Below are 16,808 nucleotides of genomic sequence, written 5' to 3'. Positions count from 1 at the left end.
ATGAATGGAAATAAAATGGCAGTGACCCCTGGATGATGCCATTTGGGGAAACTACCTCTCTGTGCTTTTCTTTCAATGATGAGTATGTATTAATTGTGTAGAAGTTGCATGGAAATTAACAAGGACTCTAGCCAGGAAAACATAAATCCAGTCCAACGTCATTGTGGACTATAATTGGCCTGGATGGAGTGAACCACGTGGGGGTCTTTTGGTTGGGGGAAGGGAGGGGATGCTTTGGGCATCCTGGCAGCTCCCATTTCATTTCCCACTCAAGCCTCCTTGCAAGACTCTCATCTCTTGGCCAAAAAGGACCCTGGTTGCAGGGCTGGCTGGTGGCCATTCGCACACCCCTGACAGGGCTGCCCTTTGCCCAAACCCCACTGTTTGACTGTAGCCCCCTGTCCACAATAGATTTTCTGTGTTTGGGACTGTGGACATCACTCTGCTTTGCTTCTTCTGGCCTCAGCTTATGTCTGTATATACAGGCTTGTCTGACTGATTTGTTTTCTTAGAAGCCAATGGTTTTATTGTTGAGTTTGGCATCTCCCCCAGCTATGAGATAAGGAGAGGAAGTTGGGCCTTTGAGCGTCAGTAGATGGCCTTGCCAAGTGACAGCAGTGTGATTTAAGGAAATGACACTGCCACTCACAAGATGCATTATCCAGAGCACCCTGCTGGGACTGATGTACTCCGAGAGGCTCAGATGGCACGGCCAGCTGTACTGGTACCCAAGGTCAGGTGGACGGAGCAAGGCTATCCATCAAGCTGCTTGTGAGCCACTCATTACCTCCAGGAAATTCACCCAGGGATGCCCCCCCCCCGCCCCCCGCCCGCTTCCCCAGGCTGCTGCATTAGCCAGTGAGCAGCTTGGGGACCCAATGTCTGCTGAAGCTGCACCTCTGGGTCAGAACTTAGAGGGGGCTCCTATGACCCAGAGTTTCCCAGGCCCTGGGAACAGATTTCAGTAATGCCTCTTTTGTCTTTCAGTCCAGTTCTTGCTTTGAATCTGTCATGCTCTCTCATAAGGCATTCTGTGGCATAAGAGTGCTAGGCTCTCAGCTTAGGAAGTGGGATAGAGGGAAGGAAGGAGGAAGGCAAGAAAACTGGGGAGAGAGGAATCTGGGATGGCTGGAGAGAAGGAATCAGGGGGCACCTGTTTGTTCTAGCTATTTCTGCTATTTGCAAATCCTGTGAACCCTTGAACTTCAGGGCCATGGAGCAAAACCAAGATTCACGGGGGATTCAGGAAGGCAAAGCTCTGTGCCCAGACATCAGGGAGGAGAGGGGCATGGAGTAACACCTGTACCAAATCCACATCTGACAGGTAAATGTGACTGTGGAAGCTGACAGAGGACAGGGCATAAAAGCTGATCACGAAGTTTCATCTGGCACCCAGGGGAGACCTCGACCAACACCTTACATTTGTGCAGTTGATCCCATGTGTTCACAAAAATCTCATGGGGTAGGAGGTGTGGGGATTTTCATCTCTACCTTACCACAATCAGAATGGAGTGGACATCTTTTTACCTGTAAGTCTGCGCTGAGCCTTTGGTGCTTTTGTAAGCTGGTGGCTCCGAATCTCGTGCACCCATATTCCATATTCATGGAAACAAATACCTTTTCTTCAAACTGGGACCCTTTGCCTTTCCTATGATTTAGCAAATCATGGGCAAGACTAGGGAAGCAGTTGCCTCAGGGAGGCCTCTTGTTCCTGCATTTGGGTTGTGTAGTCTGATTCTGTGGGTGGGGTCACAGTGAGACAACTCTAGACAATTTGACTAATGTGAGAAAAATGAGAAAATTAAGAAATCATTACTTGTTTATTATTCTAATGAATAAGACCACTATTTACTTACCCAACAGACTTCCTCTTGATAATAGGCCATGAGCGGCTACAGACTGTTGACATTTTTTTTTTTTAAGATTTTATTTATTTGACAGAGAGAGCACAAGCAGAGGGAGAGAGAGGGAGAAGCAGGTTCCCCGCTGAGCAAGGAGCCCGATGTGGGACTTGATCCCAGGACCCTGGGATCATGACCTGGGCCGAAGGCAGCCGCTTAACCAACTGAGCCACCCAGGTGTCCCCAGACTGTTGACATTTTATTAGAACTTCGCAGTTGTGAGTTCTACAAATTCTGCATTTTCCGCCAAGGAGTTAAGGAAGCTTGTTAATGTGGAAGTATATGCTCCCATTCATTGGAATCAAGATTTGTTGTGGGATCACCCTGTACCAAGCACTAAGGATAGGATGGCAAAGAACACCTGTTGCTACCCTTATAGAGTAGGAGACAATCATGTAGGAGGAAAATGGCTGTACAGTATGGTGATTGCTACAGGGAAAGCAGGTACCTTTGCTGCCTGGGGGAAGGTAGGTATAGGGGGAGGAAGTGGTTCTTGTAGAAGGTTTCCCAGAAAATGTGACATCTGAGTAGGGCCTTGACAGATACATAGGAGTTCACTAAGGCAGCAAGGAAGGACATTCAAGGCTAGAGGAACAGCATGTGCTAAAGCCCAGAGATGTGTAAGGATGGCCTCTTATGGGAGTTGTGAGTGCTTTCATGTGGCTGTAGCTCACAGGAATTAGGAGGACACCTGGAAAGAGATGAGAGGTGACAAAAGGAACATTGATGCCAGCAGCTTACAAACGACCATTTATTTTATTTTTTTAAAGATTTTATTTATTTGTTTAGAGAGAGAGAGCAGGTGGAGGGACAGAGGGAGGGGGAGAGAGAATCTCAAGCAGACTCCCTGTTGAGCATGAAGCCCGACATGGGGCTTGATCTCATGACCCTGAGATCATGACCGGAGCCAAAAACAAGAGTCAGATGCTCACTCAACTGAACCACCTAGGCTCCCCTACAAAGCACCTTTTAGGCAGATTAAGGAGTTTCATTTTATCCCAAGCACCAGGGGGAAACAAATGTTTCCTAGAAAGCTTGATTCCATTGTGCTCCCATTGTAAACCCTTGTTCAATCTTCCTTCATTGCTTACTTGGATTATACAACAGATTCCTTAGATATTCCATATTGACGAAGGATCTTTTATAAAGGTGCCTCCCTCACTATGTCACAATCCAGCCTAGCCCTGTAGGAGCTTCCTTTCTCCCTGGCCATGAAGTCCCAGGCCTCGTGAGTGCCCCCTGCTTACCTCTCCATCTGACCATGAACCAGTCTCTCCTCGTGAGCAATGTTGAGCTGGATTTCTTCCATTCCCTGGCCTTGCCTGGTGCCTAGAGCCTGTTCTGTTGGGAACAATCTCTCCCCCATCACATCATCACCTACTTAGTTTCCAGGTCCTAGCTTCACCACCAACCTCAGGAGCCTTCTCCAATTCCCCAGATTAAGTTAGTCCTATGATGAGAACTGGTGTAGCACTGTGCATTTCTTCTTATTTGCCCTCATTCTCCTTTGCAATTGTTTGATACTGGTCTTTCTGCAACCTCCTGAGCTCCCCTAGGGCTGGGCTTTATATCTGATGCCTAGCAGGACACTGGACACTATTTATGGATAGATGGAGGTGGGGGGTTTCACTTCGAAATTTCTTTTAAGAGACCAGAGGAGATTGCAAATGGCTTCCGTGAAGCCAGTGACAGTGGGACTGGAGGTGGGGGAGGGTGTCTGTGAAGGGCCAGATCTCTAGGGTAGCACATACTGAATTGGACTTGATGTGGGTCCTGGAAGAGTGGAAAGAGGTAAAGATGATGTGAGGGAATGCAAAAGGCATTTGCTCCCTCATCTCACATTCTTACCCCTGTCCCCTGTAGAAGAGAGGCTCATTTTGCTCTCTGTGATTTTGCCTTTTTGTCTTTCCCTCTCTACCACAGACTTCTCAAAGGAGGAAGACTTCGTAATCACCGGTCTGAGCCTGGGAACTGCATTAGTGAGCAGTTCTGGTCGCTGTGCTCAAAAAGTTCATGCCACACATTGTCACTCTGTTGCTCTTCTCGTCTTTCTGCAGACAGCCCACCTGCATAGGGTCGTTGCTTAGAGCAGGCCTTGCCAACCCCTTGGGGGCTACTTCTTTCTGCCACCCCTCTCTATCTGAGTCTGGGTGGATGTCGGGCCAAGATTTGCTCTCAGTCCTCATCATCATGTGTTCAGTGTGGAGGACAAGACACCAAATCCTCCCTTGGAACTCCTAAACTAGGGGCACTTGTCCAAGCGCTGCCCAGGGGTCTTTTGTTCTCAGTGGGCTGTTCTCAGACCACAGACCCTCCATTGGATGAAATGAAAGATGAATTACGATCCTCCAGTTCCCTAATAGCCTACACTGTCCAAGTTCCAAAATATTAGGGAAACATACTACCATTTACCCATCACACCTAATACAGCTAAATAATAAGCAGAATAGAATGTGTAAGTTACCCAGAGTCCTTCCCTGCTGGGCTGGTGTTCAATTCCATTTTCTCGCTGTTGACTTCCTAAGTTGGCCTTAAGATTCTTCTGTTTTGAATTCAGTAGATCTAAAATTAGACCAGGAATTTTTTTTTCTTTCTGATATGTAAAAATCTGGTGTAATAAATGACAAATATGTAATGTAAGGATGTGCCAATGGGCTCCGACCTACAGAGTGATCTTCATACTTTCTTGTAATTTCTTTCAGTCTGTAAATGTTAACATTTATATTCTCAAATGCGTAATAAGTGCTAGGTTGTTCAGATTATGACTTGATCATGACTATCAGAACACTCAAATTTGGGATCTCCAAGGAAAATTCTTGTCCAGCGAGGAAAACAAAACCACACTAGATGTTTCAAACAGATGGCACTCAATACACAGGACCAGTTACACAGGAACTGGAAAGTTGAAATAACCCCAAGAATTAGTAATTGCAAGCGCAGCTACCATCCCTGGGGCTGGGGGAATGAGAGAGAAGAGGTGAGTTCACCTGGGCGAGGAGGGGCCCGAGGGAGCTGGTGCTCACACCCCTGAGCGAGGCGTCAACCCGGCAGGACTGCCATGGTTGAGGGGACCTAGGGTGGGGGTGGAGTGTGGTACAGCTTGTGGTCTGACCACTGAAGGTCATGGTCTAGCTGCTAGTGGCACCTCTATGAGGTGGTACTGTAAAGCAAAGCTGGTATTATACCTCGAAGTACCAGTAGAAGGTCCTTGAAGAACCAGTGAGGCTGGTCCTAGCCATACCAGAGGGAAGTGGGGATAGGAATCATCCCTCTGTGGTTTGCTCCTTCCTGGCCTCCCCATCTTCCTGGAGTCCTTCTTTGGCTGAACCAACAAGAAAGCCAGTGGGCAGGGAGTGCCTGGGAAGAGTGGTCTGGAACTCAGCCCCAGCATCATAGGGTGTCCGTGGGTGGCCAAAGCTGAGTGGCCGCAGGGACTAGCCAGATTCACAAAGGCAGATTTGTCGACAGGCCAATTTCGAGGCTCCACAAAATCTCTCCTACCTTATACAGAGATTGGGCCTCCTGGGTTGTATTCTGATAAGCTTATCTTGCAGAAGTCTGATAAAGTTAAGCTCCCGCCGATAGGCATGAAGAGTGTGGACATTCCCATCTGTCAATCACTGGGCCAGTCATTTGGGCCAAAGGGGTGCTAATGGCAGAGCTTAGATAGGAGGGGAGGGAGACCCCGCTTCTCTCTGGGTCGTAGTGTCTTCAGTTTGGACTTAGAGGTCAGGGTCATCTTGAGGGCACTTTCTGGGGGTAGATGTTGCAGGCGACCTGCCCTCTTCTCCTCAGCTGGGGGCCTCCCCACAGAGCTGAGTAAGCCATTGCTTCTGCCAGGGGACCTAGCTTCCTGTTAAATCTCCAGGTTTATAGCTCTTTGTTTTCTGAGGAGCCATGGAGAAAGTTGAGGTGAATTTTGAACTGTGGCATTCGGGGCATGGAGTCCCGTGAGGCCATCATGGTAGTAATGTGGGGGGAGTACTCCAGGCCAGCTCTAAGAAAAGGGGTGTCGAGGCCACTGTTCCTCCCCCATGTGAGCATTCTCTTTGTTGTCAGCCTAAAAACTGGGGGCTTGATTTTTTTACTGAAAACCAGGAAAGAGATCCCAAGGATCTGAGGGGCTGGTTGGAAGGAATAGAACTTGGAATTCCCCATTCCCCTTCAGACATTTCCTTGTCAAGGGGTTCTTCTTCGGCATCTGTCTGCTGTGCCAGCCTCTTTTGGCCCCAGAGACCACCGCCGTGGAGATGCCCATGAGGTGCCAGGGGACAGTGGGAACACTCTTGGTGCCAGGCCCACATCTCCCACCCCCACCCCCAGCCCTGATCTGACCGGTCCCCTTGCCTGCTGTCTTTAAAAGGCGAGAGAAGATGCCATCTGCAAGGCTCGCAGGAAGACGGAGGGCAAGAAATCACATTGAACTGATGTCTAAATGGGTGATGGTGGACTCTCTGCTTACAGTTTTTATTGCCAGTGGGCATGAGGACTGTGGGCACCTGGCATGGAAGGAGCATGCAGGGCAGGGGTAAAGTGGACACAGAGAGAGATTTTTGTGGACAGAGACTGTACTGTTCAGTGATTTTGCCTACGGCTCAGCTGGAATAGAAAGTGGCACCTCTCTCTGACCTTTGCCAGTCTGAGCTGGCTGCGTGCAGCCTCTGTCTCTCAGAGCAGAGTCTGTGATCAGGGAGACTGTATCCAACCCACTCCATCCCTCATTGACACGAGGCCCTTGGAGATGATTCTGCACAGTGTTTCTCAAGATTTTTCAGTGCATGCCTTCTGCAGTGTGCTGTCCCCATCAGCCAAGATTTGGTCAAGCTTGGGGTTTGGATAATGGAACATGTTTTCTAAAAGGGCCTGTGTCCCCCTCCTTGCTTCCCCTCTCTGTGAAGAGCATTCCTGGCTTTGTTTGATGCTGACATTTTACAAACGAGAAAACACAGGCTCAGGAGGGGAGGGGGTCACACAGGTGCTCATAGCAGAGCCGGAAGGGATCTGAGGTTCACTCCCATCCCCAAGCCCCGTTCCATCTGGGATGCCCCTTGGCACTCACTCCGAGGCAGAACACTGAGTCTGGTGAGCCCCAGATGGCTGGATGTACTTTGCATGCCTACGAGGAGAAAGTGGTATTAAATAGCACATAAAGAATTACTGTATTGGCTAAAGAAGCATCACAGGAGAGTCAGTCGTATGGATGCCAAACATCTGATAGACCAGTATGAGGATGAGACACTGAGGTCTCACCCAAGGCAAGTCTCCTCAAATAGACTGGCAGGAGCAAGGAGAAAGAGGTTGTGGGGACAGAGGCTCCCCAGGGGTGACGTCTTGAACTGAAACTATCCCTGACTCAAGCCCTGCTCTGGGAAAGGCAGCCAGAGAGGCAGGCAACTCTCCATATGGGTTTGCTTTTCCCCTCCTTCCTCCACCACCTTTCTCCAATCTCCCCTCCTGGACGCGTTCTGGAGAAGTAGTCACAACTATTTCTCTTGGTGATCTACCTGTAAAATGCAGGTGTATGGGTAAGACATCTGGCTGGCTGCAGGCCATTGCCTTTGCATTTGGATATCCGGAAAGGAGGTGTGTGTGTGTGCATGGGCAGGTATGCATGTACATGGACAGGCATGTGTGTGCATGGGCAGGCATGTGTGTGCATGGGCGGACATGTGTGTGCATGGGCAGGCATATGTGTGGGCGGACATGTGTGTGCATGGGCAGGCATGTGTGTGGGCAGACATGTGTGTGCATGGGTGGACATGTGTGTGCACGGGCAGGCATGTGTGTGCACAGGCGGGCATGTGTGTGCATGGGCAGACGTGTGTGTGCATGGGCGGGCATGTGTGTGCATGGGCGGGCATCTGTGTGGGGACATGTGTGTGCATGGGTGGGCATGTGTGTGGGCAGACATGTGTGTGCATGGGTGGACATGTGTGTGCATGGGCAGGCATGTGTGTGTGAATAGTGGCAGACGTGTGCGGGTGGACATGTGTGTGCACGGGCAGGCATGTGTGTGCACAGGCGGGCATGTGTGTGCATGGGTAGATGTGTGTGTGCATGGGTGGACATGTGTGTGGGGGACATGTGGGTGCATGGGCGGGCATGTGTATGCATGGGCAGACATGTCTGTGCATGGGTGGCCATGTGTATGCATGGGTGGGAATGTGTGTGGGGACATGTGTGTGCATGGATGGACATGTGTGTGCATGGGCGGGCATGTGTGTGCATGGGCAGGCATGTGTGTGAATAGTGACAGACATGTGTGCATGGGTAGACATGTGTGTGCATGGGCAGGCATGTGTGTGTATGGGCAGGCGTGTGTGTACATGGGCAGGCGTGTGTATATGGGCAGGCATGTGTGTGTGGGGACATGTGTGTGCATGGGCAGGCGTGTGTGTGCATGGGCGGACATGTGTGTGCATGGGCGGGCATGTGTGTGTGGGGACATGTGTGTGCATGGGCAGGTGTGTGTGTGCATGGGCAGGCGTGTGTGTGCATGGGGAGGCATGTGTGTGGGGGGACATGTGTGTGCATGGGCAGGTGTGTGTGTGGACATATGTGTGCATGGGTGGACATGTGTGTGCATGGGCGGACGTGTGTGTGGGGACATGTGTGTGCGTGGGAAGACGTGTGTGTGCATGGGCAGGCATGTGTGTGCATGGGCAGGCGTGTGTGTGTGGGGACATGTGTGTGCATGGGCTGGCGTGTGTGTGCATGGGCAGGCATGTGTGTGCATGGGCTGGCGTGTGTGTGCAGTTTACAGGATGGCTCTCAGGAGACAGCACAAAGCAGAGACCACACTTCCCACTTCCCCAGGCACTGTCCATCCAGCTCCACGTCTGGAGAGGGTGCCCGTGATGCCACCCGCACCCCGGGAATCCAGCCTCCCTCCCTGGTCTGGGAGACATTGGCACTGCATCGGGTGGGCAGGGCCGAGGTGCACAGCCCTGCACCTTCGAGTTCAACCGGCACAGCCCGAGCCCCCCATGTCGCCGGCTGCCGTTTCGCACCTTCATCGCGGCGGTTCCTCGCCGGAGTGAGAGGTCTGCAGGAAGCTGTTCCGGCAGCCCAAGCGGTGGCTGGAGCGGCAGCAACGGCAGCAGGAAGAACAGCACTGGCACCCTCCAAATTGGGACTCTAGCCCTTTAAATCTGCTCAGTTACCAAAAAAGAAGAGGCATCAGACCCTGTTAATTAAAGCTCGCCCTGGTCCATCATTCTGAGGAGCTGCAGGGCTCTGCTCCTTCCTGATGGCTTAGAGATTCTCCTAAACTCCCAGCCATGGATCTTGGAGCATTTCCCCCGAGATCAGCAGGAGGTATGATCCTTGTCGATGGCACTCTGGGGCTTGTGTGGCTACATCAATAATACCACCGGCTGCATGGAAACTGCCTGGCCCCCTGTCTTTCCCTCTTTCCCTCTGCCTCCTCTCCAGTTTCCCAGCTTATGTTTAGTGGAGACATATCAAGTTTTCCTGGGGGTTCGGAGGAAGGGGTGGGGAGGGGGGGTCTGGGGGTAGCTCCCAGGGTGTGTGTCTTAGTCCTGGCTTCACCTAGCTGCCAAAGTGATTCGGAGGAGCTGGGGAACATGTTTCTTCAAGCCCTGGGGGCTCATGCAGAACCCTCTCCTCCTTGCTGGGTCCCTTCCCTTGGGGAATCATGAAAAGGGCATAACCCTGAGTTGACTCGTTCCTTAAATCAATGACCTGCCACTCGGTTGGCCTGAAGATGGATGTGTGGCTGCTCCCCTGTGTTATTGGAAAACTCATTCCATCCAACTTTCTTTTCCATAGATTGTCCCGGCAGGAACCCCTCACTGGTACCTGTCCTCCAGCCTCCTCTTCCCTACCTTAATGCTGCTAGGCGAAAAATGCTTGTTGTAGGATTTCAGGACTTTGTAACCCCGTCCCTGTGCCTTTTGAGGAAACTCACTTCTAGCTGAGCCTCAGGTTCTGTTGCAAAGAGTTGTTTTTATTCCGGAATCTGCTCTAGTCTGGCAGAGAGGGGGAGGAGATTTATCTTCTTTTACATTGCATTTTGTAAATTGTACTCGGGCCCAAAGAACATCTATCTGCAAATCCTCCATTGATTTGTTTTCACCCCCACATCTTCCTTCTGGGTGAAATGCTCTTCTTGAGTCATACCCGAAGGAGAGGTTTCCTTTCAGTCAGCTTGACACAACTCTACAGCCGTCCCTGAAAGCCAGGCCATAGCAGAGGGGGCCATTTTCACTGTCCTGAGTTAGAGTCCCTAGGAGCCCAGAGCCTGGGTCCATGTGTGCTGGCAGAGTGGGGGGCTTCCAGGGGCTAACACCCACCCCCACCTGGGAAAGTAGCTTAGGAGGGAAAAAGGACTTTCATTGATTTTTTCCCAGGGGCTTTAAAACACACCGGATGATTAACATCACTTCTCAAGTCTTGAGAGGGATCTGAGCCAAAGCACAGTTCATGGGACTGGGGATTTTCCCCCAAAGTTCTTGCCTGCAGAGTCCTAAACCGTTCACGTGAACAGTAGTTCTGATGGGTGTAGCTAAACCCTCTCCAACCCTCCAGCAAAGGATGGGAACTTTCTCTGAGTGAATGTCGGGGAAGTCAGGATGTCTGCCTCCCAGACACTGTGGGTGCAAAGTGATTCCTATTCTCAGAATAATAAAACTCTCAGCTGTGGCAGAAACGTTCTGGTTTGGAGAGACTATTCGAAGCCTACAAATGAAGCCCTTGATGGAATTCCTAATCACTGTGCCTGGCAGTAATCTGTGTAATAATTTGAGGATTCTGAGGGAGGCGCCCAGGGAGAGATGTTTCCTGCAAACAGAAACCCACCACGGAGGCAGGATGTTGGGAGCACCATGCAGGTGAAGAAAGGGGGCCCATGGGAGGTGGTGTCGCAGGTGTGGTCCCCACTTCAGGCTTTGCTTTCGGCTGGGGGGTGGATGGCTTCACTGAGGCTTGGGCTGTCACCTGGAGCTGGGATGTAAGTAGGACCGTGGCCACTTCCCTGAGCTCACAGAGTGTCCAACCCGGGAGCTCCTCCCACGGCGATGGGTACCTCTTCTTGCTCTCCTCCTTCTGCCCCCTTGGGGCCTGAACACTACAGGCCCTCTGCCTCTCTGGGCACTCTTGCTTGAGTCAACACTCTTCCTCGGCCACTTTCTAGAGGAAGCCAAAGGAACCCGGGCTTCACAAAATGCCCCCTTCAGGGTAGGGAGAGGCTTGTCTTTGGACCGGCTGGAGCCTATTAACAATAAGTAAATAAGTAGACTGTTCCTTTGTGTCAATTTTTCTTTTCAACTTAATGATGTGTGTTTGTGTGTGTGTTTGTGTGTGTAGTGTTTTAATTTACTGGTTGGCTGTTGGCTTTCAAAAAGCTGTAAATGGGTCCCCATGGAGTTTGTGTAGACATGGCAACTTTGTACGGTTTTGTGGTCCATGGATATTCTTGGAATGGCCTTAGAGGGTATTCTCATTACCAGGGAGGTGGAGTGGAGAGGTCATGGCCTTGGAGGAATGGCAGATCTTCACTGGTGTCCTAGCACCATGACGTACTGACGTGAGGTTCTGGCCAGCTATTTAATTTCAGTGGGTCTCAGTTTCTTCAGTCTGTGATACCGTAGAGTTGTCAGGATTAAATGGAATAACTTAACCAAAGTCTGTGTGCGCAGCCGGTACAAAAGAAATCTTTCCTCTTGTCTTTTGATGAAGACATCTGCCTCTAATTAAGCGAAGCTTAACATGAAGGATAAAACCACTTAAATAACTCCAGTGGCACCTTCACTGACTGTGGGGCCGTGCCTCCTCCAAGGGCAGGGACCACCTCTTCCATGTCATTACCCTCCTCCCAGTGCCACTGAAACTACATAAAGGTTCATTGAATGAATACATGATGGTGTGCGGACGCTTAACCTTCACCATAGCTGGTTTTTAATGACTAAGCGAAATCACTTCTCGTTTAGTCTACTTAAGAAATGCAGCTAAGCCAGACAGATCAAAGAGCCACATGACTGTAATAAATTTGGACTAAAATATATCCTTTTGTGGGGAAATTTGAGTTGTAATAAAAAATATCTCGTGCACTAGGACCTGCATCAGGTGCCTGTGGACTCCTAATTGTCCTTGAAGCCATTCTGATTGCTAAGGAGAAGTCAAGGTGACTTCTGCCCTCCCTCATGATGTGCTAGACTCCCTCTTCTTCAGGCTTTGAAGAAGAGGGTCTGAAGAGGGAAAAGAGCTCTAGGTGGGAAGAGGCACTCACCCTGTCACTCCGGTGTGTGGAGCCAGTCAGTCACTGTATCAATCAATTAATTAGTAAGTTGAGCTGTGTATGGACACTTACTACATAACTGAGGAGAGTCATTGATTGAATAAATGTTTATCAAAGATAGCAGTAATAATAATAATTATCCCACCACCGCTACCGAACAGAAGGTCTCCTTGGCCAGGGGCTGGAGATACCCACCTGAGAGTGACATGCAGCTCTGCTCTCAAGCACGAGGACAGACCAGTAGACAAAGGGTGTCAGGGAGACTGGTACAGGCTAGGAGAGGCAAGAGCCCGGTACATTGTGGGGGCACAGGGGTGGGTCTACCCTAACTTGATTGACCCCCAAAATGAGTCCCCAAAGAGGTAGTTTTGGAAGAGTGTTCTTGGGAGAGGAGGCCAGTGGTGGATGAGCCACCAAATATGGTGGTGGGTAATTCCACTGGGCTGTGTTCTGGAGGGCCATGTGAGAAAGGAGGCTGGAGAGCTGGGCAGGGGGCCAGATCCCAAAGGGCCTCCCATGCCCACAAAGAATGGGACTTTATTCTGAGGGACATAAAGAGTCACCGAGGGGTTTTAAGCAAGAGAATCACTTGGGAAAATTAAATTCAACAAATGTTAATGGACAGCAGTCATATACCAAGCTGTATTCTAGGCTCTGAGGCTACCGCAGTGAACAAACCAGACAGAAACTTTGTCCTTGTAGTACTTTCATCCAGTGGAGAAGACAGAAAGTGAGGAAAGAAAGGTGAATTGTAAATTGTAAATAGCACGTTAGGGGGAGATAGAAAGCAGAGAAGGAGGGGAGGGTGCAGGGACAGTGATGGGGCCTGGGTGTGTGCAGTCCTACAAGGAGGGAGGGAGAAGGTAACACTGGAATATAGATGCTTGGAGGTGTCATAAGAACTTCGGCTTTTGATGAGATGGAAGTTAGCACCAGGCTCTGAGCAGAGGGGAGAACCCTAAAAATGCTCCTTCTAACTACCGTGCTGCAAAAAGGTTGTAGGTGGGCTTAGGTGGAAGCTGGAAGACTATCGAGGAGAACACAAAATCCCGGTGAGAGAGGATGGTGGCTGGACAAGTGGTCACAGTGGAGTGTGAAGAGTACTAGGGTTCTGGACTTTCTCTCTCTCTCTTTTTTAGGATGGAGGCAGTGGGATTTGCGGATGGATTGGGTAGTTGTGTGAGAGAAAGATGAGTCAAGGATGACTCAAGCTTCGTTGGCCTCCCATGGGGATGACTGTGGGTGGAGGAGGTTTGGGAGAAGATCAGGGGTTCGGTGTTTCTCCTGTTAACTTCAAGGCGTCTGTTGAGCATCCCAGGAGAGATGTTGAGTGGGCAGTCCTGAGTTCACAGCAGAGATCCGGGCTGGATACAGCCTTGGGAGCCATCAAAGGACAGATGGTATTTAAAACTATCTCAGATGAAATCATCAGGAGACAGATTATGATGCAGAGGACTGAATTTTGAGGCATTACAACTATTTGCAGGTTTCAGAGAGGAGGAGAAACCAATCAAGGATATTGAAGAAGAGGTTTCTCTTCTGTTCAAGACAATTCACCCCCTTCCTACATTCTTTCTCCTCTCCTCTCCTGGGAGCAAGATTCATAGATCACCCTCCTCATTGTCAACATATCCTTTTCTCCTGGCTTCTTCCCAACCCCCTGGAGATCTGCTCAGATCTCTCTCCTTTTAAAAAGAACCCTTCTTGACCCCTAAGTCCTCCACTCACTTTTACCCGATTTCTCTCTCTCTTTTCTTTCTCTCTTTCAACATTAATCAAACAACTACTATATGCTGGGCATGAAGGTTGTAGAGACAAAAAATAGACTTTATCCTACCTGAAAGACTACTTCTACTTCACCTACATCCATAAAGCCTTGTGGATGTGTACATATAGTGAAATCTAAAGGATATAATCATAAAATACGGATACAATTTTTGTACCAAGGAAAATATAATTTAGAGTAGAAGAGCAAGATTGGAAAAAAAGTAGAATGCACACATAAAGGCCAAAATGTTGTATAAGAATGTAATTGAGCCACCAACCTGATCAAGGAACTTCCTGGTGAGGAAAGGGAAATTAGAATTCCTTAAAAAAATTCATTGAAGTATAATATATATCCAAGAAGTTCTCATGTCATAATTATATGGCTCCATACATTTTTACACCCTGAATACCTTACCTAACCGACACCCAGATCAAGAAATAGGACATTATTCACACCCGAAACCCACCCCACTCATTGTCATCACGTCTAGCCAGTACTCTGTCAGGACTGACAACATTGATTTGCCTATTTCAAACATTTTGAGAATTGCTTTTTGAGTTTCATCATTTATGAGATCATATGCTAGTTCCTCAAGGAAAATGGAAGTTTTCTGGCCCTTAATTCTAAAAGACTATTTTCGTCTGGAGTTTCATTTAAGGCACACTGAAAAAATTCGGTAGGCTACCCCTTGTCTATTTCCATAACCTATTTTGGATAGCATATACAAAACTGTGCATATTTAGTGAAATATCAAATTATAAGCTCAGGCTACAGAAGAGCAAAACTTGGCAGTTCTTTAGCATCATTTGAAGCCTGACAAGGGACAGTCAGAAGGTAAAATCTGGAGAGGGTGCGGTGTTAAATGCCAGAGAGATCAAGCAACATAGGGGCTGGGGAATGACCCTTGGATTTTGGAAGTAGGAGGCGGCTAGCAGAGTTTCCTGGAATGATGGAGGCAACAGACAGATGGACGGAGGTCAAGGATGGAATTGGACCTTCAAAGTGATGGTTTGAGCGGAGACAGCTATTCCAAGGTTCATCCTCATGGCACAGAGAGAGATGGTGGCAGGCTTAGGAGACTTCTAAGGAAACTTCTAAGGAAAGGTTTTGTTTATTCCTCAGTAGAGCAGGAGAGACCTAATCATGTTCTTGGAGAAACAGGTAGTCAAGAGATAGAGGGGAGGGGCACCTGGGTGGCTCAGATGGTTGGGCATCTGCCTTCTGCTCAGGTCATGATCTCAGGGTCCTGGGATCGAGCCTCACGTCAGGCTCCTAGCTCAGCGGGGAGCCTGCTTCTCCATCTCCCTCTGCCTCTCCCCCTCCCTCTGCCTCTCCCCCTGCCTCTCCCCCTGCTCATGTTCTCTCTCTCTGTATCTGTCTCAAATGAATAAATAAAATCTTTAAAAAAGAGAGAGGGAGATAAAGGGGAGAGAAAAGAAAATTAAAGAAGCAGGGACCTGGGGCGCCTGGGTGGCTCAGTTGGTTAAGCGTCTGCCTTTGGCTCAGGTCATGATCTCAGGGTCCTGGGATTGAGCCCATCATCAGGCTCCCTGCTCAATGGGGAACCTGCTTCTCCCTCTGCCTGCCACTCCCCCTGCTTGTGCTCTCTCACTCTCTCTCTCCCTGTCAAATAAATAAATTTTAAAAATTAAAAAAAAAAAAAAAGCCAGGATCTAGACAAATTCTCATACTGTGCATGTGCGCTCACACACACTCAACTTAGCTTGGTTTCTCCCTGTCTTTGACTTTTTCTGGTCATGGACCCCTCTCCTCCTTGTTCTTCTTTGTGTTGAAGCTAAGATGGCCCTTAGCAACCACACCGCCCCCCCCCCCCCCACAGGGGAGTAGGGGTTTCTAAGATGTGGTCCACTCGGTCTCTCCCTAAAGAGAAGGTCACTGTGGGATCTCCCCTGGACTTTATTTCAGCCATTTGTCAGGGCTGCAGGAGGCCTTAGTGAGTGTCCAACCTGTGTCCTTATTTCTCACATGGGGACACTGAGGCCTGAGTCTTCCTGGCAAGGTAGAGACAGGTGCCAGAGCTTAAGCCCAAATCTCGCTCCATCAGAGCATCAACAGATCCTCGCCCTCTCCATCTCTCAAACCTGACTGTTTCTCAAATTTCAGCACAAGTGTCAACATCACCTGGAGGGTTTGTCAGGACACAGATGCCCTGGGGCCCACCCAGAATTTCAGAGTCAGTAGGACTGAGGTGGGGCCAAGAATTTGCATCTCTAACAGCTTCCCGGATGCTGCAGAGGCTGCTGATCTGTGGGCCCTGCTTTGGGAATAATGCGGGGGTGGGGGGTGTACGGACAGAGGACTGAGGGCAGGGGAGGCTGGAGGGGCAGGGGGAAGAAGGCGAAGGTGAGGAGGAAGGGAGGAGAGCCTCGCTGGGTGTGATGACCCAAGGTTTTTCTTCAGCATACTCCATTATCTTGGCGCCCAGAGCATATGTCAAGTGAATTCTGTGTTTCTGGCAGGTTATTACACACTGAATTAGTGTGGTGAAATAAAAACAATAATAAAGCTGTAGCAGACTCTTAAATTGTTAAAATTTATTATAAAATGTGCATAGTTATTAACTGATTTTTGCCTGTGTGCATTTGCCTGTGCCTGAAGCCAAAGAGATGAAAAGTAACTCTGTCAAAGGGAGGCCGAGAGTTGGCTCCTGGAATTCTCCAGAGAGTCCCAGTGGGGCAGCAAATTCACAGATTCACAGAGACCAGGGCTGGCCTCTCCCTGCAGTCTCTGCCTCTCTCGGCACTGCCCGAGTCTCCCCAGGCTGCAAGTCACAGTCCCCTGGGAAGGAAGGCTGTCTGTCCACTTGCAGGAGGCCCCGGGCAGGCCGAGGGAGGTGTGGATAAGTGGGCCTTGCGTTTCA

This window comes from Leptonychotes weddellii, chromosome 5 (genome assembly GCF_054177405.1).
Source record: "Leptonychotes weddellii isolate Sample4059 chromosome 5, ASM5417740v2, whole genome shotgun sequence".
NCBI lineage: Eukaryota > Metazoa > Chordata > Mammalia > Carnivora > Phocidae > Leptonychotes > Leptonychotes weddellii.
Note: the sequence above shows the minus strand (reverse complement) of the source record.